Below are 25,714 nucleotides of genomic sequence, written 5' to 3' on the forward strand. Positions count from 1 at the left end.
GATAGCTGGGCTGCTAAGCTGACTCTCAAGCTAGGGGGCCCTAAGCTATCCCTAACAGGGATACTCCTGATGGTGGAGATGCTCGAGTCTTCTTCCTGGCCCAGCTCCTGATTTGATAAGTTGGGTCATTCACACTTGACAATGTCTTGAACCATTCTCTGCTCTGTCTTTTAGGATATCTGTCACGTTGACTATTGGATAGCTGGGCTCCTAAGCTGACTTTCAGCTATCCCTAATCTCAGGGATACTCCTGATGGTGGAGATGCCCGAGTCTCCTTCCTGACCAGTCCTGATTTGATGTGCTGGGTTCTCCACACTTGACAATGTCTGGAAGCATTCTTTGCTCTGTGTTTTAGGATATCTGTCAAGATGATTATGGGATAGTAGGGCTGCTACGCTGACCCTCAAGCTAGGGGGCCCTAAGCGATCCCTAATCTCAGGGATACTCCTGATGGTGGAGATGCTCGAGTGTCCTTCCTGGCCCAGCTCCTGATTTGATAAGTTGGGTCCTCCATACTCCACACTTAATGTCTTGAACCATTCTCTGCTCTGTCTTTTAGGATATCTGTCACGATGACTATGGGATAGCTGGGCTGCTACGCTGACTCTCAAGTTAAAAGGTCCTAAGCTATCCCTAATCTCAGGGATATTCCTGATGGTGGAGATGCCAGAGTCTCCTTCCTGGCCCAGCTCCTGACCAGTCCTGATTTGATGTGCTGGGTCCTCCTCACTTGACAATGTCTGGAACCATTCTCTGCTCTGTATTTTAGGATATCTGTCACGATGACTATGGGATAGCTGGGCTCTTCCACTGACTTTCAAGCTAGGGGGTCCTAAGCTATCCCTAACGTTAGGGATACTTCTGATGGTGGTGATGCCCAAGTCTTCTTCCTGACCAGTCCTGATTTGATATTTGATACACCCACACGCAGGGAGGAACAGGACAGTAGTGAGGTGAAACTCACAGTTGACAAGACAGTGGAAACCAAAACTGTGTCACTCAGCAAGCACACACAAAGGTACAAGACAATATGAAGTTCAGGAGTAAAACAAGAGCAGGAAGGAAGCAACAAGACAACAGGGGGTAAACTCCACAACCGCACTAAGAAAAAAAAAAAAAAACCCCAAACACTTTCACCAGAACGTCTGGGACACCAAAGCTCACAGATCAACATAGAACAAACTATAGCTGCCATGGGTAAAAGCTTCCATCCAGCATAAATAGGAGGGGACCAAATGTGATCAAAGGAGCCTAAAAAGCAGACTAGCAGAGAATAACTCCCGATAGCCTGCCTATGAATCAGCACACAGCAGGTCGACACCCGAGTCTGCCTGTGTTCATCCCAAACACCAGAGAAACTATCGGGCAGAGGGTCAATCTGCAATGTGAAAAATGTGAGCTCAACGTCCCATAACAGTCGGCGAAGCTCAGTGTGACAGTATCCCTTTTAAAACGTGTTCTCCATCTCTGGCAACCAATTTATCCTTGGCTTCATGATTTGGAAATCTACTAACATAGGTTGTGATGTGACAATGTGTAAACCTGTCACACGCACCGCCGGGTGGATGGTACTGCGGTGAGCAGAAGTGGACCTACTGGACCACAGGGGAACCCCGGGTCTACTCAGACAGGGGGTAGAGGATTGGGATGTGGCAGCTGACCCCCAGGACAGGGGCAGAAACAGGACCAGACAGGACAGTCTCAAGTACAGATGGGGACCACCAGGGTGGCTCAAGGCAGGTAGCACAGGCAGAATGGACGGGCAGAGTCTCAAGCACAGCAGGGCAGGAAAGACACGTACAAGCAAGATAGGGGTGGCTAGGCAGAGTCCAGGTATGGACAGGACGGGCAAGAAGAGTCTCTAGCACCAATAGGTCAGGCAGAGCCCAGGTACAGGCAGGACTGGAACCAGGTGCCAACAGGCAGGACGGGCTAGTAACCAGGTACGGGCAGGAAGGGCTGGACCCAGGTGCCAATAGGCAGGATGGGCTAGGAACCAGGTACGGGACAGGACAGGCTGGACCCAGGAGCCAACAGGCTAAACGGGCTGGGAACCGGGTACGAGACAAGACAGGACCCAGAAGTCCAACAGGGCGGAATGGGCTGGTAGTTACAAAACCACCATGTAGCCCTATCGTCAAGACTATTTTACTCAGTGGCGTAATATAAAACTCGTAGGCATCAATGCAAAATCTCCAATGGCCCCACCACCCCAATACTGTTCCCCCTACGCTCCCACGTCTCCATACTATTCCCCCTACACTCCCACGTCTCCATACTGTTCCCCCTACGGTCCCACGTCTCCATACTGTTCCCCCTACGCTCCCACGTCTCCATACTGTTCCCCCTACGCTCCCACGTCTCCATACTGTTCCTCCTACGCTCCCAGGTCTCCATACTCTTCCCCCTACGCTCCCAGGTCTCCATACTGTTCCCCCTACGCTCCCAGGTCTCCATACTGTTCCCCCTACGCTCCCACGTCTCCATACTGTTCCCCCTACGCTCCCACGTCTCCATACTGTTCCCCCTACGCTCCCACGTCTCCACTGTTCCCCCTACACTCCCACGTCTCCATACTGTTCCCCCTACGCTCCCACGTCTCCATACTGTTCCTCCTACGCTCCCACGTCTCCATACTCTTCCCCCTACGCTCCCAGGTCTCCATACTGTTCCCCCTACGCTCCCAGGTCTCCATACTGTTCCTCCTACGCTCCCACCTCCCAATACTGTTCCCCCTATGCTCCCACGTCTCCATACTGTTCCCCCTACGCTCCCACGTCTCCATACTGTTCCCCCTACGCTCCCACGTCTCCATACTGTTCCCCCTACGCTCCCACGTCTCCATACTGTTCCCCCTACGCTCCCACGTCTCCATACTGTTCCCCCTACGCTCCCACGTCTCCATACTGTTCCCCCTACGCTCCCACGTCTCCATACTGTTCCTCCTACGCTCCCACGTCTCCATACTGTTCCCCCTATGCTCCCACGTCTCCATACTGTTCCCCCTACGCTCCCACATCTCCATACTGTTCCCCCTATGCTCCCACGTCTCCATACTGTTCCCCCTACGCTCCCACGTCTCCATACTGTTCCCTCTATGCTCCCACATCTCCATACTGTTCCCCCTACGCTCCCACATCTCCATACTGTTCTTCCTACGCTCCCACGTCTCCATACTGTTCCCCCTACGCTCCCACGTGTCCATACTGTTCCCCCTACGCTTCCACGTGTCCATACTGTTCCCCCTACGCTTCCACGTCTCCATACTGTTCCCCCTACGCTCCCACGTCTCCATACTGTTCCCCCTACGCTCCTACGTCTCCATACTGTTCCTCCATTCTCCCACCTCTCCATACTGGTCCCCCTAGGCTCCTACTTCTCCATACTGTTCCCCCTACGCTCCCACGTCTCCATACTGTTCCCCCTACGCTCCCACGTCTCCATACTGTTCCCCCTACGCTCCCAGGTCTCCATACTGTTCCTCCTACGCTCCCACGTCTCCATACTGTTCCCCCTACGCTCCCACGTCTCCATACTGTTCCCCCTACGCTCCCACGTCTCCATACTGTTCCCCCTACGCTCCCACGTCTCCATACTGTTCCCCCTACACTCCCACGTCTCCATACTGTTCCCCCTACGCTCCCACGTCTCCATACTGTTCCTCCTACGCTCCCACGTCTCCATACTGTTCCCCCTACGCTCCCAGGTCTCCATACTGTTCCCCCTACGCTCCAACGTCTCCATACTGTTCCCCCTACGCTCCCACGTCTCCATACTGTTCCCCCTACGCTCCCACGTCTCCATACTGTTCCTCCTACGCTCCCACGTCTCCATACTCTTCCCCCTACGCTCCCAGGTCTCCATACTGTTCCCCCTACGCTCCCAGGTCTCCATACTGTTCCTCCTACGCTCCCACCTCCCAATACTGTTCCCCCTACGCTCCCACGTCTCCATCCTGTTCCCCCTACGCTCCCAGGTCTCCATACTGTTCCTCCTACGCTCCCACGTCTCCATACTGTTCCCCCTACGCTCCCACGTCTCCATACTGTTCCCCCTACGCTCCCACATCTCCATACTGTTCCCCCTACGCTCCCACGTCTCCATACTGTTCCCCCTACACTCCCACGTCTCCATACTGTTCCCCCTACGCTCCCACGTCTCCATACTGTTCCTCCTACGCTCCCACGTCTCCATACTGTTCCCCCTACGCTCCCAGGTCTCCATACTGTTCCCCCTACGCTCCCACGTCTCCATACTGTTCCCCATACACTCCCACGTCTCCATACTGTTCCCCCTACGCTCCCACGTCTCCATACTGTTCCTCCTACGCTCCCACGTCTCCATACTCTTCCCCCTACGCTCCCAGGTCTCCATACTGTTACCCCTACGCTCCCAGGTCTCCATACTGTTCCTCCTACGCTCCCACCTCCCAATACTGTTCCCCCTATGCTCCCACGTCTCCATACTGTTCCCCCTACGCTCCCACGTCTCCATACTGTTCCCCCTACGCTCCCACGTCTCCATACTGTTCCCCCTACGCTCCCACGTCTCCATACTGTTCCCCCTACGCTCCCACGTCTCCATACTGTTCCTCCTACGCTCCCACGTCTCCATACTCTTCCCCCTACGCTCCCAGGTCTCCATACTGTTACCCCTACGCTCCCAGGTCTCCATACTGTTCCTCCTACGCTCCCACCTCCCAATACTGTTCCCCCTATGCTCCCACGTCTCCATACTGTTCCCCCTACGCTCCCACGTCTCCATATTGTTCCCCCTACGCTCCCACGTCTCCATACTGTTCCCCCTACGCTCCCACCTCTCCATACTGTTCCCCCTATGCTCCCACGTCTCCATACTGTTCCTCCTACGCTCCCACGTCTCCATATTGTTCCCCCTACGCTCCCACGTCTCCATACTGTTCCCCCTACGCTCCCACGTCTCCATACTGTTCCCCCTACGCTCCAACGTCTCCATACTGTTCCCCCTACACTCCCACGTCTCCATACTGTTCCCCCTACGCTCCAACGTCTCCATACTGTTCCCCCAACGCTCCCACGTCTCCATACTGTTCCTCCTACGCTCCCACGTCTCCATACTGTTCCCCCTACGCTCCCACCACTCCATACTGTTCCCCCTACGATCCCACCACTCCATACTGTTCCCCCTATGCTCCCACGTCTCCATACTGTTCCCCCTACGCTCCCACGTCTCCATACTGTTCCCCCTACGCTCCCACGTCTCCATACTGTTCCCCCTACGCTCCCACGTCTCCATACTGTTCCCCCTACGCTCCCACCTCTCCATACTGTTCCCCCTACGCTCCCACGTCTCCATACTGTTCCCCCTACGCTCCCACGTCTCCATACTGTTCCCCCTACGCTCCCACCTCTCCATACTGTTCCCCCTACGCTCCCACCTCTCCATACTGTTCCTTCACTTCTTAATACTGTGCCCCCATTTTCCAAGTGTCCACCCACCCCACGCTGCTCTCTGTCACACTGTCCCTCACAGTCTTTGCAGTCTGACACTGAGCGGTAAGTAGCAATGGCCATTATATGTCGCTACATGCCGACGTCAATGCTCGGTGCATAGCAGTGGCGTTTGATGGCCCATAGCCGGTTACCAGCGGCGAGCCCCCTCTATATCAAGCACAGGGGGTCCACCGAGGACCTGGAGCCCACGCTGTCTAGCCAGGCCCTAGTTGTGAGGAGGGCCCCGCTTCCCCTCTGGGCTCTGGTGCAGCCGCACCGCCCTTATGTCCGCCAGGGTCTCTCAACCTGGTTGCTACAAACAAACTTTTGATGCCAGTTTAGGTAGATTTCTATAGCATCTTTGGGACAAGCGCTCAGTTGCATTATTCCTGGATTAAGTTTGACAATGATCAGTTAATATTAATTCTAGTTACTATATCATGTCTTAATCTTCTTGGCACAAATTTAAGTTTTCGCTGCCAATTGAGGCAGATTTCTATATCACCTGTGGGACAAGCCATCACTCGTCTTCTCCTCGGAGCAAGTTTGATGCTGATAAGTAAATATTTCTTATTATGTTGCTGCTGGCTCTTTTCAGGTGCTCGACACTTCTTTTCACGTTGGATTAGTAATCTGAACCTGAGCTTTGTCCCAAAATTGCTATATTTGCACAATATGTCTATTAATTGGGTCACACTGTATTTGCTATGACCAGCCTCTTTGGGCTTCAAGTGGTTTTAATAGTGGAATTAGCCATTTTGTTTGCATAGTGTAGACTCGCGGGCCGGGTCCTCTCTCTTCCGGTACATGTCTGTGCTTGTGAGAAGAATTGGTGACCACGCCCACTTGGCTAAAAAGATTAATATTACATAGACAGAAGATATATCGCAGGAACGGAGAGGCGCAGGAACAAGAGAAAAACACCTCCAAATTCAGGAGAACAGCGGAATTTACACCAGATAATTTTTATATACATAGAGGACAGACCAAAAGTTTGGACACACCTTCTCATTCAAACAGTTTTCTCTATTGTCATGACTCTAAAAATTGTAGATTCACATTGAAGGCATCAAAACTATGAATTACCACATGTGGAATGAAATACCTAACAAGAAAGTGTGACACAACTGAAAATCTGTCTTATATTCTAGGTTCTTCACAGTCGCCACCTTTTGCTGTGATTACTGCTTTGCACACTCTTGGCATTCTCTTGATTAGTTTCAAGAGGTAGTCACCGGAAATGGTCTTCCACAGTCTTGAAGGAGTTCCCAGAGATGCTTAGCACTTGTTGGCCCTTTTGCCTTCACTCTGCGGTCCAGCTCACCCCATACCATCTCGATTGGGTTCAGGTCTGGTGACTGTGGAGGCCAGGTCATATGGCGTAGCCCCCATCACTCTCCTTCTTAGTCACATAGCCCTTACACAGCCTGGAGGTGGGTTTTGGGTCATTTTCCTGTTGAAAAATAAATGATGGTCCAACTAAACGCAAACCGTATGGAATAGCACGCCGCTGCAAGATGCTGTGGTAGCCATGCTGGTTCTGTATGCCTGCAATTCTGAATAAATCCCCAACAGTGTCACCAGCAAAGCCCCCCACACCATCACACCTCCTCCACCATGCTTCACGGTGGGAACCAGCCATGTAGAGTCCATACGTTCACCTTTTCTACAAAGACACGGTGGTTGGATCCAAAGATCTCAAATTTGGACTCATCAGAGCAAAGCACAGATTTCCACTGGTCTAATGTCCATTCCTTGTGTTCTTTACCCAAACAAGTCTCTTCTGCTTGTTGCCTGTCCTTAGCAGTGGTTTCCTAGCAGCTATTAGCTATTTTACCATGAAGGCTGCTGCACAAAATCTCCTCTTAACAGTTGTTCTAGAGATGTGTCTGCTGCTAGACCTCTGTGTGGCATTGACCTGGTCTCTAATCTGAGCTGCTGTTAACCTGTGATTTCTGAGGCTGGTGACTCAGATAAACTTATCCTCCGCAGCAGAGGTGACTCTTTGTCTTCCTTTCCTGGGGCGGTCCTCATGTGAGCCAGTTTCTTTGTAGCGTTTGATGGTTTTTCCCACTGCACTTGGGGACACTTTTAAAGTTTTCCCAATTTTTCGGACTGACCGACCTTAATTTCTTAAAGTAATGATGGCCACTCGTTTTTCTTTACTTAGCTGCTTTTTCCTTGCCATAATACAAATTCTAACAGTCTATTCAGACTATCAGCTGTGTATCCACAAGACGTCTGCACAACACAACTGATGGTCCCAACCCCATTTATAAGGCAAGAAATCCCACTTATTAACCCTAACGGGGCACACCTGTGAAGTGAGAACCATTTCCGGTGACAAGAGAATGCCAAGAGTGTGCAAAGCAGTAATCAAAGCAAAAGGTGGCGACTGTGAAGAACCTAGAAGATAAGACATATTTTCAGTTGTTTCACACTTTTTTGTTCAGTATTTCATTCCACATGTGATAATTCATAGTTTTGATGCCTTCAATGAGAATCTACAATTTTCAGAGTCATGAAAATAAAGAAAACTCTTTGAATGAGAAGGTGTGTCCAAACTTTTGGTCTGTACTAATATATACATATATATATATTTATGGCAAGTGACCGGTCTTTAATAAGAGAATAATTAGATTGTCAGTTATTATACTCGCTGGGTGTGCATCTATTGGCGAAAATGGTAAAAATATTACTGGTTTCTGAGCATCGAAAGTGCAACACATGGTAATAGGGGAGAGGAGGATTGGACATGTTAAGTCTCACTGAGCCATCCGTTTGTCCGGCTGGGGATAAGTCTCCAGTAGAGATGTCTGGTGGTGGCTCACTACACTCCCCCCATTAAAAATGCATGCATGTATGGGGAACCTGGGAGAAAAAAATGCTGTCAGATGAGTACTCAGTTCCTACGGCGCATGGGTAAGCCAAAAAAAAAAAAAAAAAAAAGGTGGAGCGTGGGGCGGGCCAATAAAGGGGAGCGTGGGGCGAGCCAATAAAGGGGAGTGTGGGGCGGGCCAATAAAGGGGAGCGTGGGGCGGGCCAATAAAGGGGAGCGTGGGGCGGGCCAATAAAGGGGAGCGTGGGGCGGGCCAATAAAGGGGAGCGTGGGGCGGGCCAATAAAGAGGAGCGTGGGGCGGGCCAATAAAGGGGAGCGTGGGGCGGGCCAATAAAGGGGAGTGTGGGGCGGGCCAATAAAGGGGAGCGTGGGGCGAGCCAATAAAGGGGAGCGTGGGGCGGGCCAATAAAGGGGAGCGTGGGGCGGGCCAATAAAGGGGAGCGTGGGGCGGGCCAATAAAGAGGAGCGTGGGGCGGGCCAATAAAGGGGAGCGTGGGGCGGGCCAATAAAGGGGAGCGTGGGGCGGGCCAATAAAGGGGAGCGTGGGGCGGGCCAATAAAGAGGAGCGTGGGGCGGGCCAATAAAGGGGATCGTGGGGCGGGCCAATAAAGAGGAGCATGGGGCGGGCCAATAAAGGGGAGCGTGGGGCGGGCAATAAAGGGGAGCGTGGGGCGGGCCAATAAAGAGGAGCATGGGGCGGGCCAATAAAGGGGAGCGTGGGGCGGGCCAATAAAGGGGAGCGTGGGGCGGGCCAATAAAGGGGAGCGTGGGGCGAGCCAATAAAGGGGAGCGTGGGGTGGGCCAATAAAGAGGAGCGTGGGGCGGGCCAATAAAGAGGAGCGTGGGGCGGGCCAATAAAGGGGAGCGTGGGGCGGGCCAATAAAGGGGAGCGTGGGGCGGGCCAATAAAGGGGAGCGTGGGGCGAGCCAATAAAGGGGAGTGTGGGGCGGGCCAATAAAGGGGAGCGTGGGGCGAGACAATAAAGGGGAGCGTGGGGCGGGCCAATAAAGGGGAGCGTGGGGCGAGCCAATAAAGGGGAGTGTGGGGCGGGCCAATAAAGGGGATCGTGGGGCGAGCCAATAAAGGGGAGTGTGGGGCGGGCCAATAAAGGGGAGCGTGGGGCGGGCCAATAAAGGGGAGCGTGGGGCGGGCCAATAAAGGAGAGCGTGGGGCGGGCCAATAAAGGAGAGCGTGGGGCGGGCCAATAAAGGAGAGCGTGGGGCGGGCCAATAAAGGAGAGCGTGGGGCGGGCCAATAAAGGGGAGCGTGGGGCGGGCCAATAAAGGGGAGCGTGGGGCGGGCCAATAAAGGGGAGCGTGGGGCGGGCCAATAAAGGGGAGCGTGGGGCGGGCCAATAAAGGGGAGCGTGGGGCGGGCCAATAAAGGAGAGCGTGGGGCGGGCCAATAGAGGGGAGCGTGGGGCGGGCCAATAAAGAGGAGCGTGGGGCGAGCCAATAAAGGGGAGCGTGGGGCGGGCCAATAAAGGGGATCGTGGGGCGGGCCAATAAAGGGGAGCGTGGGGCGGGCCAATAAAGGGGATCGTGGGGCGGGCCAATAAAGGGGAGCGTGGGGCGGGCCAATAAAGGAGAGCAAGGGGCGGGCCGAAAAAAGGGAGAGCAAGGGGCAGGCCGAAAATAGGGAGAGCAAGGGGCAGGCCGAAAATAGGGAGAGCAAGGGGCAGGCCGAAAATAGGGAGAGCAAGGGGCAGGCCGAAAATAGGGAGAGCAAGGGGCAGGCCGAAAATAGGGAGAGCAAGGGGCAGGACGAAAATAGGGAGAGCAAGGGGCAGGCCGAAAATAGGGAGAGCAAGGGGCAGGCCGAAAATAGGGAGAGCAAGGGGCAGGACGAAAATAGGGAGAGCAAGGGGCAGGACGAAAATAGGGAGAGCAAGGGGCAGGACGAAAATAGGGAGAGCAAGGGGCAGGACGAAAATAGGGAGAGCAAGGGGCAGGACGAAAATAGGGAGAGCAAGGGGCAGGACGAAAATAGGGAGAGCAAGGGGCAGGCCGAAAATAGGGAGAGCAAGGGGCAGGACGAAAATAGGGAGAGCAAGGGGCAGGACGAAAATAGGGAGAGCAAGGGGCAGGACGAAAATAGGGAGAGCAAGGGGCAGGACGAAAATAGGGAGAGCAAGGGGCAGGCCGAAAATAGGGAGAGCAAGGGGCAGGACGAAAATAGGGAGAGCAAGGGGCAGGACGAAAATAGGGAGAGCAAGGGGCAGGACGAAAATAGGGAGAGCAAGGGGCAGGCCGAAAATAGGGAGAGCAAGGGGCAGGACGAAAATAGGGAGAGCAAGAGGCAGGCCGAAAATAGGGAGAGCAAGGGGCAGGACGAAAATAGGGAGAGCAAGGGGCAGGACGAAAATAGGGAGAGCAAGGGGCAGGACGAAAATAGGGAGAGCAAGGGGCAGGACGAAAATAGGGAGAGCAAGGGGCAGGCCCAAAAAAAGGGAGAGCAAGGCCAGCCAATGGCGGAGCTGTAGCTGCCCGTCGCTTATTGCTACCATAAGTAGAAGTCAGATGAATGGTGACGCTACCGCTATACACTTGGATACCAAACTGGGTATACAAGGAGAACATGTTTTAGGAAAAAAGTAGCACTCACACACTCCTCTCCCCCCTGACAAAGGTCCACCGCGTTCCCTTCCGTACCCAGCTCTTTCTAGTCCTAATTCCAGATTATTATTCGTTGCTCACTCTTTTTCCTGGCAAAAAAGCCGAAAAAACAAAACTTCCACAAACACCGCCTCGGTCGTAGGATAGAGGAAAAAAGATCTCACTTCAAGAGGAAAGAACGTTACGGTGGAGAAAAAGCCCCCAACTCTCCACTTTCCTGCCCCCCCGAACCTCACACGCACCGCTCATTATGAAGTAAAGGATCAGTTAGGAAATGTCCGCATGTCCCTGTGGTCGCTTTTCCTCGGACGCGTGGCTGCGGGCGAGGTGTGAATGTCAGGTATGTAGTAGGGGCGGACGCTGTACAATTACCGCCGTGCACCGGGGTTAATGCGGCGTGACATATCTGACTGTAGGATAAGTCGCAAATCATTATAGACTGCAGCGGGGAACAAGGCCGTGGCGGTGGGCGAAGGTCAACGCAAAAAAAACCCCCCCTCCATGCAATAAATATGGCCGCAGCCACCAACATGGTTGTCCATCATAGAAGATATTTACTGACAGCTCAATCCTTACTGACAGGTCACTGCGGCTTTTATAACCTAACCCAGCTTAGTCCTTTTTGTGCTACTAGTCAAGTTCTCTCATGGCCCCCTAACAGTATGATGCACCACACTGCATCCCTTTTATAGTACCCCCTAACAGTATGATGCACCACACTGCATCCCTTCTACAGTGCCCCCTAACAGTATGATGCACCACACTGCATCCCTTCTATAGTACCCCCTAACAGTATGATGCACCACACTGCATCCCTTCTATAGTGCCCCCTAACAGTATGATGCACCACACTGCATCCCTTCTACAGTGCGCCCTAACAGTATGATGCACCACACTGCATCCCTTCTATAGTACCCCCTAACAGTATGATGCACCACACTGCATCCCTTCTATAGTGCCCCCTAACAGTATGATGCACCACACTGCATCCCTTCTACAGTGCCCCCTAACAGTATGATGCACCACACTGCATCCCTTCTATAGTGCCCCCTAACAGTATGATGCACCACACTGCATCCCTTCTATAGTGCCCCCTAACAGTATGATGCACCACACTGCATCCCTTCTACAGTGCCCCCTAACAGTATGATGCACCACACTGCATCCCTTCTATAGTGCCCCCTAACAGTATGATGCACCACACTGCATCCCTTCTACAGTGCCCCCTAACAGTATGATGCACCACACTGCATCCCTTCTACAGTGCCCCCTAACAGTATGATGCACCACACTGCATCCCTTCTATAGTGCCCCCTAACAGTATGATGCACCACACTGCATCCCTTCTACAGTGCCCCCTAACAGTATGATGCACCACACTGCATCCCTTCTATAGTGCCCCCTAACAGTATGATGCACCACACTGCATTCCTTCTATAGTGCCCCCTAACAGTATGATGCACCACACTGCATCCCTTCTACAGTGCCCCCTAACAGTATGATGCACCACACTGCATCCCTTCTATAGTGCCCCCTAACAGTATGATGCACCACACTGCATCCCTTCTATAGTGCCCCCTAACAGTATGATGCACCACACTGCATCCCCTCTATAGTGCTCACTAACAGTATGATGCACCACACTGCATCCCTTCTATAGTGCCCCCTAACAGTATGATGCACCACACTGCATCCCTTCTATAGTGCCCCCTAACAGTATGATGCACCACACTGCATCCCTTCTATAGTGCCCCCTAACAGTATGATGCACCACACTGCATCCCTTCTATAGTGCCCCCTAACAGTATGATGCACCACACTGCATCCCTTCTATAGTGCCCCCTAACAGTATGATGCACCACACTGCATCCCTTCTATAGTGCCCCCTAACAGTATGATGCACCACACTGCATCCCTTCTATAGTGCCCCCTAACAGTATGATGCACCACACTGCATCCCTTCTATAGTGCCCCCTAACAGTATGATGCACCACACTGCATCCCTTCTATAGTGCCCCCTAACAGTATGATGCACCACACTGCATCCCTTCTATAGTGCCCCCTAACAGTATGATGCACCACACTGCATCCCTTCTATAGTGCCCCCTAACAGTATGATGCACCACACTGCATCCCCTCTATAGTGCTCACTAACAGTATGATGCACCACACTGCATCCCTTCTATAGTGCCCCCTAACAGTATGATGCACCACACTGCATCCCTTCTATAGTGCCCCCTAACAGTATGATGCACCACACTGCATCCCTTCTATAGTGCCCCCTAACAGTATGATGCACCACACTGCATCCCTTCTATAGTGCCCCCTAACAGTATGATGCACCACACTGCATCCCTTCTATAGTGCCCCCTAACAGTATGATGCACCACACTGCATCCCTTCTATAGTGCCCCCTAACAGTATGATGCACCACACTGCATCCCTTCTATAGTGCCCCCTAACAGTATGATGCACCACACTGCATCCCTTCTATAGTGCCCCCTAACAGTATGATGCACCACACTGCATCCCTTCTATAGTGCCCCCTAACAGTATGATGCACCACACTGCATCCCTTCTATAGTGCCCCCTAACAGTATGATGCACCACACTGCATCCCTTCTATAGTGCCCCCTAACAGTATGATGCACCACACTGCATCCCTTCTATAGTGCCCCCTAACAGTATGATGCACCACACTGCATCCCTTCTATAGTGCCCCCTAACAGTATGATGCACCACACTGCATCCCTTCTATAGTGCCCCCTAACAGTATGATGCACCACACTGCATCCCTTCTATAGTGCCCCCTAACAGTATGATGCACCACACTGCATCCCTTCTATAGTGCCCCCTAACAGTATGATGCACCACACTGCATCCCTTCTATAGTGCCCCCTAACAGTATGATGCACCACACTGCATCCCTTCTATAGTGCCCCCTAACAGTATGATGCACCACACTGCATCCCTTCTATAGTGCCCCCTAACAGTATGATGCACCACACTGCATCCCTTCTATAGTGCCCCCTAACAGTATGATGTACCACACTGCATCCCTTCTATAGTGCCCCCTAACAGTATGATGCACCACACTGCATCCCTTCTATAGTGCCCCCCAAACAGTATGATGCACCACACTGCATCCCTTCTATAGTGCCCCCTAACAGTATGATGCACCACACTGCATTCCTTCTATAGTGCCCCCTAACAGTATGATGCACCACACTACATCCCTTCTATAGTGCTCACTAACAGTATGATGCACCACACTGCATCCCTTCTATCGTACCCCCTAACAGTATGATGCATCACACTGCATCCCTTCTATAGTGCCCCCTAACAGTATGATGCACCACACTGCATTCCTTCTATAGTGCCCCCTAACAGTATGATGCACCACACTACATCCCTTCTATAGTGCTCACTAACAGTATGATGCACCACACTGCATCCCTTCTATAGTGCCCCCTAACAGTATGATGCACCACACTGCATCCCTTCTATAGTGCCCCCTAACAGTATGATGCACCACACTGCATCCCTTCTATAGTGCCCCCTAACAGTATGATGCACCACACTGCATCCCTTCTATAGTGCCCCCTAACAGTATGATGCACCACACTGCATCCCTTCTATCGTACCCCATAACAGTATGATGCACCACACTGCATCCCTTCTATAGTACCCCCTAACAGTATGATGCACCACAGTGCATCCCTTCTATAGCGCCCCCTAACAGTATGATGCACCTCGCAGTGCCCTCCCCTAGTATAACTCTGCTTCTCCCCACTTTTCAGCTATAGCCGCAGATACAGTTCAAATAAAGACCTAGTTCCAAAGTCCAGCACTTTCCTGCTCGATGTGGGAGGGTTGGCTCATACATCAGCTCAAGTCCCAAATCATAGCTCTGTATTATGGAGATCGTTACCCTTTACCTCCTCTCTCCCAACAGGATGCACCTAATCCAGATTTACAAAATGTCAGGGTTAGACTTTATTATGACTTCAAAAATTAGCAGTTTTCTCTCAGACTTATTCTCAGCAAAGACAACATTACAATGAAAGGTATCACTTATATGTGGACAATACATGACTCTCTCATATGTCACAGCTCACCTCCTCCCCTTACTGTACAGTAACTGATAATGCCGCTATATACAGAACAGAACACAGGATCCACCATTCACAATAGGTGATGTCACAGCTCACCTCTTTCCCTTCCTGGTAACACCTCTATAAACAGTACCTAACACAGGATCCGCTATTAACAATAATTCATGTCACAGCTCACCTCCTCCCCTTCCTGGTAACACCTCTATAGATAGTAGATAACAGGATCCACCATTCAAAATAGGTGATGTCATAGCTCACCTCCTCCCCCTTCTGGTAACACCTCTATATACAGTAGATAACACAGGATCCGGTCTTCACTATGTATGTCACAGCTCACCTCCTCCTTCTCTACAATGACATAACACAGGATCCACCATTCCCAATAGGTCATGTCACAGCTCACCTCTGGTAACTCCTCTATATACAGAGGATAACACAGAATTCACCAGAGGTCATGTCACAGCTCACCTCTTCCCCTTCCTGGTAACACCTATATACAGTAGATAACACAGGATCCGGTATTCACAATAGATGTCGCAGCTCACCTCCTCCTCCTGTTCAAGGACATAACACAGGATCCACCATTCACAATAGGTCATGTCACAGCTCACCTCCTCCTCCTGTGCAATGACTGATAATACCTCAATACAGCAGTTAACACAGGATCCACCATTCACAATTGGTCATGCCACAGCTCACCTCCTCCTCTTCCTGGTAACACCTATATACAGTAGATAACATAGGATTCGATATTCACTATAGATGTCACAGCTCACCTCCTCTTCCTGTACAATGAATGATAACAGGATCCACCATTCACAATAGGTCATGTCACAGCTCACCTCCTCTTCCTGGTAACACCTCTATATACAGTAGACAGCAGAGGATTCAGCATTCACAATAGGTGAGGTCACAGCTCACCTCCTCCTCCCTGCATTATGACCTGCGCACAAATTAAAGAGCATGCTTACAATGCTATTCCAGAATATTGTTTCCCATGGACCATATGGCTGCTCTCTATTTTCCTTTCTGGATAGAGAACCCCCAGAACACCCCACATGCCGCCATTGCTTACTCTTTGATGTGGGGCAGTTTTACGAGTGTTCTCCGTCATATGGCGGTATTATATTAATAATAATAATTTTATTCATTTATATAGCGCTATTCCACAGCGCTTTACATACATTGGCATCACTGTCCCCATTGGGGCTCACAATCTAGAGTCCCTATCTGTATGTCTTTGGAGTGTGGGGGGAAACCGGAGACCCCGGAGGAAACCCCCGCAAACACGGGGAGAACATACAAACTCCTTGCAGATGGTGTCCTTGGTGGGATTTGAACCCAGAACCCCAGCGCTGCAAGACTGCAGTGCTAACCACTGAGCCACCACAAGACTGCAGTGCTAACCACTGAGCCACCGCAAGACTGCGGTGCTAACCACTGAGCCACCACAAGACTGCAGTGCTAACCACTGAGCCACCGCAAGACTGCAGTGCTAACCACTGAGCCACCACAAGACTGCAGTGCTAACCACTGAGCCACCGCTAGACTGCAGTGCTAACCACTAAGCCACCGCAAGACTGCAGTGCTAACCACTGAGCCACCGCAAGACTGCAGTGCTAACCACTGAGCCACCACAAGACTGCAGTGCTAACCACTGAGCCACCGCAAGACTACAGTGCTAACCACTGAGCCACCACAAGACTGCAGTGCTAACCACTGAGCCACCGCAAGACTGCAGTGCTAACCACTGAGACACCGCAAGACTGCAGTGCTAACCACTGAGCCACCGCAAGACTGCAGTGCTAACCACTGAGCCACCGCAAGATTGCAGTGCGAACCACTGAGCCACCGCAAGACTGCAGTGCGAACCACTGAGCCACCACAAGACTGCAGTGCTAACCACTGAGCCACCGCAAGACTGCAGTGCTAACCACTGAGCCACCGCAAGACTGCAGTGCTAACCACTGAGCCACCGCAAGACTGCGGTGCTAACCACTGAGCCACCGCTTGACTGCAGTGTGAACCACCGCAAGACTGCAGTGCTAACCACTGAGCCACCGCAAGACTGCTGTGCGAACCACTGAGCCACCGCAAGACTGCAGTGCTAACCACTGAGCCACCACAAGACTGTGGTGCTAACCACTGAGCCACCACAAGACTGCAGTGCTAACCACTGAGCCACCGTGCCGCCCATAATTTATAAATAACACGTGGTAGGTGGTGGGGGACTCTGGTACAGATTCTGTATAAATCTCCAGACGTCTCAAGATCCATAAAAAAACCCAAAACAAACCGTGCAGGGCGAGCAGAATTTGCGCACTATGGCGGTATAGTGTTTATCATTTTTGTCTGACATCTCGTAAATTTCTTCCTCTGCGAGTTCTCAGGTTTAGAACATTGAACTATGTGTAAAACAAATGACGCCCGCAGCCTCTCTGGACTGTGTTACCGACTTGGCAAGAGTCCCTGCGGAGCCTTCACTCATGGGGCCAAAACAGCAACATTTAAAGGGGAACTCCGCAGGGAAGAAATAAAGCGCTCCCCTCGCACAGAGGCACGTGCCAAGCCTGATCACAACGATCCCTTCCATCAACAGGGTCCGGATTACAGCAAAACCTTGCGTTGTGGCTGCAGGTGACACTTAAAGGGGCATCCCGTCACCCATTTATTTTGACAGCACGGAGATCCTTAACAAAAAAGAAAGCACTACATGAACCAGAAAACCAACTGCGAGTCATTCGCTTTCCCGGTATTGGTTTCTTGCCACTCGGCCGTGGGGCCTCCTCCCGCTGCTTTCTGGGAAAATTCTGCAGAAAAGAAGTTTCTAATTTGTAATCAAACTATGAAGGTCGTAGGGGGTTGTGTAAGACAAAAATGTCTTCATAGGTCCAGGCTGCTGCTCTCTCCTTCCCCTGTCTCATGATTGGTCCAGGCTGCTGCTCTCTCCTTCCCCTGTCTCATGATTGGTCCAGGCTGCTGCTCTCTCCTTCCCCTGTCTCATGATTGGTCCAGGCTGCTGCTCTCTCCTTCCCCTGTCTCATGATTGGTCCAGGCTGCTGCTATCTCCTTCCCCTGTCTCATGATTGGTCCAGGCTGCTGCTATCTCCTTCCCCTGTCTCATGATTGGTCCAGGCTGCTGCTCTCTCCTTCCCCTGTCTCATGATTGGTCCAGGCTGCTGCGCTCTCCTTCCCCTGTCTCATGATTGGTCCAGGCTGCTGCTCTCTTCTTCCCCTGTCTCATGATTGGTCCAGGCTGCTGCTCTCTTCTTCCCCTGTCTCATGATTGGTCCAGGCTGCTGCTCTCTCCTTCCCCTGTCTCATGATTGGTCCAGGCTGCTGCTCTCTCCTTCCCCTGTCTCATGATTGGTCCAGGCTGCTGCTCTCTCCTTCCCCTGTCTCATGATTGGTTCAGGCTGCTGCTCTCTTCTTCCCCTGTCTCATGATTGGTCCAGGCTGCTGCTCTCTCCTTCCCCTGTCTCATGATTGGTCCAGGCTGCTGCTCTCTCCTTCCCCTGACTCATGATTGGTCCAGGCTGCTGCTCTCTCCTTCCCCTGTCTCATGATTGGTTCAGGCTGCTGCTCTCTCCTTCCCGTCTCATGATTGGTCCAGGCTGCTGTTCTCTCCTTCCCCTGTATCATGATTGGTCCAGGCTGCTGCTCTCTCCTTCCCCTGTCTCATGATTGGTCCAGGCTGCTGCTCTCCCCTATCCCTCTGTCTCATGATTGGTCCAGGCTGCTGCTCTCTCCTTCCCGTCTCATGATTGGTCCAGGCTGCTGCTCTCTCCTTCCCCTGTCTCATGATTGGTTCAGGCTGCTGCTCTCTCCTTCCCCTGTTTCATGATTGGTCCAGGCTGCTGCTCTCTCCTTCCCCTGTCTCATGATTGGTTCAGGCTGCTGCTCTCTCCTTCCCCTGTCTCATGATTGGTCCAGGCTACTGCTCTCTCCTTCCCCTGTCTCATGATTGGTCCAGGCTGCTGCTCTCTCCTTCCCCTGTCTCATGATTGGTCCAGGCTGCTGCTCTCTCCTTCCCCTGTATCATGATTGTTCAGTCTGCTGCTCTCCCCTACCCCTCTGTCTTGATTGGTCCTGGCTGCTGCTCTCTTCATCCTTTCTGTCTCATGATTGGTCTAGGCTGCTGCTCTCCCCTATCCCTCTGTCTCATGATTGGTCCTGGCTGCTGCTCTCCCCTTTCCCTCTGTCTCATGATTGGTCCTGGCTGCTGCTCTCCCCTTTCCCTCTGTCTCATGATTGGTCCTGGCTGCTGCTCTCCCCTTTCCCTCTGTCTCATGATTGGTCCTGGCTGCTGCTCTCCCCTATCCCTCTGTCTCATGATTGGTCCTGGCTGCTGCTCTCCCCTATCCCTCTGTCTCATGATTGGTCCTGGCTGCTGCTCTCCCCTATCCCTCTGTCTCATGATTGGTCCTGGCTGCTGCTCTCCCCTATCCCTCTGTCTCATGATTGGTCCAGGCTGCTGCTCTCCCCTTTCCCTCTGTCTCATGATTAGTCCTGGCTGCTGCTCTCCCCTATCCCTCTGTCTCATGATTGGTCCTGGCTGCTGCTCTCCCCTACCCCTCTGTCTCATGATTGGTCCTGGCTGCTGCTCTTCCCTACCCCTCTGTCTCATGATTGGTCCTGGCTGCTGCTCTCCCCTTTCCCTCTGTCTCATGATTGGTCTTGGCTGCTGCTCTCCCCTATCCCTCTGTCTCATGATTGGTCCTGGCTGCTGCTCGCCCCTATCCCTCTGTCTCATGATTGGTCCTGGCTGCTGCTCTCCCCTTTCCCTCTGTCTCATGATTGGTCCTGGCTGCTGCTCTCCCCTATCCCTCTGTCTCATGATTGGTCCTGGCTGCTGCTCTCCCCTATCCCTCTGTCTCATGATTGGTCCTGGCTGCTGCTCTCCCCTTTCCCTCTGTCTCATGATTGGTCCAGGCTGCTGCTCTCCCCTTTCCCTCTGTCTCATGATTGGTCCTGGCTGCTGCTCTCCCCTATCCCTCTGTCTCATGATTGGTCTTGGCTGCTGCTCTCCCCTATCCCTCTGTCTCATGATTGGTCCAGGCTGCTGCTCTCCCCTTTCCCTCTGTCTCATGATTGGTCCTGGCTGCTGCTCTCCCCTATCCCTCTGTCTCATGATTGGTCCTGGCTGCTGCTCTTCCCTACCCCTCTGTCTCATGATTGGTCCAGGCTGCTGCTCTCTTCCTCCCCTGTTTCATGATTGGTCCTGGCTGCTGCTCTTCCCTACCCCTCTGTCTCATGATTGGTCCTGGCTGCTGCTCTCCCCTTTCCCTCTGTCTCATGATTGGTCCTGGCTGCTGCTCTCCTCTACCCCTCTGTCTCATGATTGGTCCTGGCTGCTGCTCTCCTCTATCCCTCTGTCTCATGATTGGTCCAGGCTGCTGCTCTCTCCTTCCCCTGTCTCATGATTGGTCCTGGCTGCTGCTCTCCTCTACCCCTCTGTCTCATGATTGGTCCTGGCTGCTGCTCTCTCCTTCCCCTGTCTCATGATTGGTCCTGGCTGCTGCTCTCCTCTACCCCTCTGTTTCATGATTGGTCCTGGCTGCTGCTCTCCTCTACCCCTCTGTCTCATGATTGGTCCTGGCTGCTGCTCTCCTCTACCCCTCTGTCTCATGATTGGTCCTGGCTGCTGCTCTCCCCTTTCTTCAGCAGTTCTGCCTCTTTTGATTGGCTGCTGGGAGAGCTGATATCCATTACAGCAAAAGATATTTATAGATGCTTTAAAAAAAACAAAAAAAACTACTAAACCACGAGTGAGAAAGAAAGTTACCAGGCGTCTGTCACAGAAGCCCTGAGGCACGCGAGGCTTCATAGAGCCGAGCCTGGAGGGGCACCAAGTCACGAGCAGAGTGAAGGTAACCCACAATGTGGTTTCCTAAGGAAACTCCAAGACGGCTGCCCACGGCAGGATGAAGAAATAACAGCCTACACCCATGTCCTCAAAAATAAAACAACCCCCTTTTTTCCAGCACGTCGTTCTCCTATAAGAGCAAGCCACAGATGTCCCATAACTTGCGAAGCACAGGGGCTGGCATAAATTAAAGGGGGTTTCCGCTTCAAAAATATATATACATTTTTTTGTATTTTTAAATTGCCAGAATGAAGATAACTAAAAAAAACCCAAAAAAAACAATACTAACGTTACCCATCTCTACTATTACAAGGCTGCTCAGTGTCCTGCCGGTCTCTTCCTTCTTCTTCATACTGATGCATGGACATGTGACCAGCTACAACCAATCACTGTTTGGGGCGTGTCACTGCTGTCCAGTGAGCCTTTATACCCCGGACTCATAGGTCTCACTACAGCGTGACTGGCAGAAATAGAACGTCATCCACAGAGACCGGCGGGGGCCACGGGAGCGTTTCTTCTTTTTACTGTTGCGGTGGAGGATCTTTCAGAATGACTAATAATCACGCTGTTATTTCATCATAAAAAAAAAAAATGAAAATACAATTTTTTTTCTTTTTTAATCAATTTATCTGGAACTTCAGTTGAATTCAAAAAATAAAAAAAGTGATATAAGATCAATCACAAAGTGCAACCCCCCCTAAATTTACTCAGAGGGTCTAATAAAGACGAGCAACAGGCTCTATATTGGCAATGGTGTTGAAAGACACTATGAGCCATTTAAACTTTTTTTTCCCAGTGTGCCCCCAAAAACGTCTAGGTGCAATAACCTTTAGGTTAAAAGGGGGTTTTCATTTTCTCATTTGTCTGTCCAATCACCTTTTGGGTGCAGAAATACGGTTCCTTAGGATGAACATGAAGCACTCGATGGCCATTCAGGCAGCATAGGTCTCAGTTGCTATGCAGGTACCAAATGGGACTGCGGGGTCCGGATCTCACTCTGGGATCTCTTTCTCAGCACTCCTTCCTTACTATAGCTAAGTTACACTCTGCTCTGCCCTTCATTTCCTTAGGACGAAGATGAAGCATTCGATGGCCTTTCATGCAGCATAGGTCTAAGTTAAGGGCCTATACAGGTACCAGTAGGTTCGGATCTCACGCTGGGATCTCTATCCCAGCACTCCTTCCTTATAGGCAAGTTGCACTCTTTTCTGCCGTCCAGTTACTCAGGATGAACATGAGGCACTTGATGGCCATTAAGGCAGCATAGGTCTGAGTTGCCATCACTTAGTCCGGGATTAGATCCATTCCAGCCTACGCAGGCTTCAGTAGGGACTGTAGAGTTCAGATCTCACTCTAGGAGCTCTATCTATCTTAGCATTCCTTCCTTACTATTGATACATTTGCACTGTTTTCTGCCCTCCAGTTCCTTAGGATGAACATGAAGCACTCGATGGCCATTCAGGCAGCATAGGTCGAGTTGCCATCAGTGGTCATCACTGCGGGGTCCTGATCTCACTCTGGGATCTCTATCCCAGCACTCCTTCCTTACTATAGGTAGGTTGCACTCTGCTCTGCCCTCCAGTTCCTTAGGATGAACATGAAGCACTCGATGGCCATTCAGGCAGCATAGGTCTGAGTTGCCATCAGTTGATATCACTGCGGGGTCCTGATCTCACTCTGGGATCTCTATCCCAGCACTCTTTCCTTACTATAGGTAAGTTGCACTCTTCTGCCCTCCAGTTCCTTAGGATGAACATGAAGCACTCGATGGCCATTCAGGCAGCATAGGTCTGAGTTGCCATCAGTTGATATCACTGCGGGGTCCTGATCTCACTCTGGGATCTCTATCCCAGCACTCTTTCCTTACTATAGGTAAGTTGCACTCTTCTGCCCTCCAGTTCCTTAGGATGAACATGAAGCACTCGATGGCCATTCAGGCAGCATAGGTCGAGTTGCAATCAGTGGTCATCACTGCGGGGTCCTGATCTCACTCTGGGATCTCTATCTATCCCAGCACTCCTTCCTTACTATAGGTAGGTTGCACTCTTCTGCCCTCCAGTTCCTTAGGATGAACATGAAGCACTCGATGGCCATTCAGGCAGCATAGGTCTGAGTTGCCATCAGTTGATATCACTGCGGGGTCCTGATCTCACTCTGGGATCTCTATCCCAGCACTCTTTCCTTACTATAGGTAAGTTGCACTCTTCTGCCCTCCAGTTCCTTAGGATGAACATGAAGCACCTGATGGCCATTCAGGCAGCATAGGTCTGAGTTGCCATCGCTTAGTCTGGGATTAGATCCATTCCAGCCGTGGGGTTCGGATCTCACTCTGGGATCTCTATCCCAGCACTCTTTCCTTACTATAGGTAAGTTGCATTCTTTTCTGCCCTTTGGTTCCTTAGGAGGAACATGAAGCACTCGATGGCCTTTCAGGCAGTATAGGTCTGAGGTGCCATTGCTTAGGGCAATTCCAGCCTATGCAGGTACTAATAGGGACTGCAGGGCACGGATCTCACTCTGGGAGCTCTCTCTATGTGTCCACAATTGTGAAGGGGTCGGGGGGGGGCAACTAATTATAAGAAATGTATATAATAAGAATTAAACAAAAAGAGAAACAATGTATCAAGAACTGAGCTCGCTGAATGCCAGGGACTAGACTCACCGGCTGGAAGGTGCGAGAACTGCAGGACAAGCGCCCGTCAGTCCTTGCCAAGCCTGATCCTCGATGATCACCCCGACATCTGCGATTGGGGGGTCCAGTTGTGAGGGTCCCCCGTACACGTGACCCCATCAGTAGATTCAGCCCATTTCTATAGTAGGGTGGCCACAGGCATTAAAGACCACACATATAGGCGACACAGTGTGTACGTGCCGAAAAAACAAATATTCAGAGTGTAAAGTAATTAAGGATTTCCTGCTTCGAGCAGTGAACTGCGACTACAAGTCCCAGCATGCCCGGAGCGGGCGGCTGCAGCCCCCGATGCACGGCCGAGCAATCCTGCAAATCAGAGGAATTTCCCCATAAAAAAAAAATTATTCCAAAAACAGAAAAACGTGCGTCCAAATTTCCAATGTTTACTGCGCATTACAGGAATGGAATGAAAGGAGGAATCAAGAAAACCGAGAAAGACACGTTCCCCCCGCAGCGGAGGATCCGAAAATAAGTCCCCGCAAAGTATCCCCCGAGGACCCGGCGCTGCCAACGACAACAGCATCTGCAGGATCTCCGAAAGCCACGTCCAACCGGAGCCCACGGAAAAACTGGAACCATACCTGGACTATACACAGATAACTGCACTATAACCGGACCACCAGGACTGTACACCGATAACTGCACTATAACCGGACCACCAGGACTATACACAGATAACTGCCATAACTGGACCACCAGGACTATACACAGATACCTACCATAACCGGACCACCAGGACTATACACAGATAACTGCCATAACTGGACCACCAGGGCTATACACAGATAACTGCCATAACCGGACCACCAGGACTATACACAGATAACTGCACTATAACCGGACCACCAGGACTGTACACCGATAACTGCACTATAACCGGACCACCAGGACTATACACAGATAACTGCCATAACTGGACCACCAGGACTATACACAGATACCTACCATAACCGGACCACCAGGACTATACACAGATAACTGCCATAACTGGACCACCAGGACTATACACAGATAACTGCCATAACTGGACCACCAGGGCTATACACAGATAACTGCCATAACCGGACCACCAGGACTATACACAGATAACTGCCATAACCGGACCACCAGGACTATACACAGATAACTGCCATAACCGGACCACCAGGACTATACACAGAAAACTACCATAACTGGACCACCAGGACTATACACAGATAACTACCATAACCGGACCACCAGGACTATACACAGATAACTACCATAACCAGACCACCAGGACTATACACAGATAACTACCATAACCGGACCACCAGGACTATACACAGAAAACTACCATAACCGGACCACCAGGACTATACACAGAAAACTACCATAACCGGACCACCAGCACTATACACAGATAACTACCATAACCGGACCACCAGGACTATACACATAACTGCCATAACCGGACCACCAGGACTATACACAGATAACTGCCATAACCGGACCACCAGGACTATACACAGATAACTACCATAACCGGACCACCAGGACTATACACAGATAACTGCCATAACCGGACCACCAGGACTATACACAGATAACTACCATAACCGGACCACCAGGACTATACACAGAAAACTACCATAACCGGACCACCAGGACCATACACAGATAACTACCATAACCGGACCACCAGGACTATACACAGAAAACTACCATAACCGGACCACCAGGACTATACACAGATAACTGCACCATAACCGGACCACCAGGACTATACACAGATAACTGCCATAACCGGACCACCAGGACTATACACAGATAACTGCCATAACCGGACCACCAGGACTATACACAGATAACTGCACCATAACCGGACCACCAGGACTATACACAGATAACTACCATAACCGGACCACCAGGACTATACACAGATAACTACCATAACTGGACCACCAGGACTATACACAGATAACAACCATAATCAGACCATCAGGACTATACACAGATAACTACCATAACCGGACCACCAGGACTATACACAGATAACTACCATAACCGGACCACCAGGACTATACACAGATAACTGCCATAACCGGACCATCAGGACTATACACAGATAACTACTATAACTGGACCACCAGGAC

The 25,714-nt window shown here is 51.4% G+C and overlaps 1 protein-coding gene across 2 annotated transcripts in view; it reads right to left on the minus strand.

Moving 5' to 3' along the window:
• Window positions 1–25,714, minus strand: part of LOC142251656 (uncharacterized) — a 95,988-nt gene that overhangs the window by 56,993 nt on the left and 13,281 nt on the right. The window lies entirely within an intron of this gene.

This window comes from Anomaloglossus baeobatrachus, chromosome 9 (genome assembly GCF_048569485.1).
Source record: "Anomaloglossus baeobatrachus isolate aAnoBae1 chromosome 9, aAnoBae1.hap1, whole genome shotgun sequence".
NCBI classification, from domain to species: Eukaryota; Metazoa; Chordata; class Amphibia; order Anura; family Aromobatidae; genus Anomaloglossus; species Anomaloglossus baeobatrachus.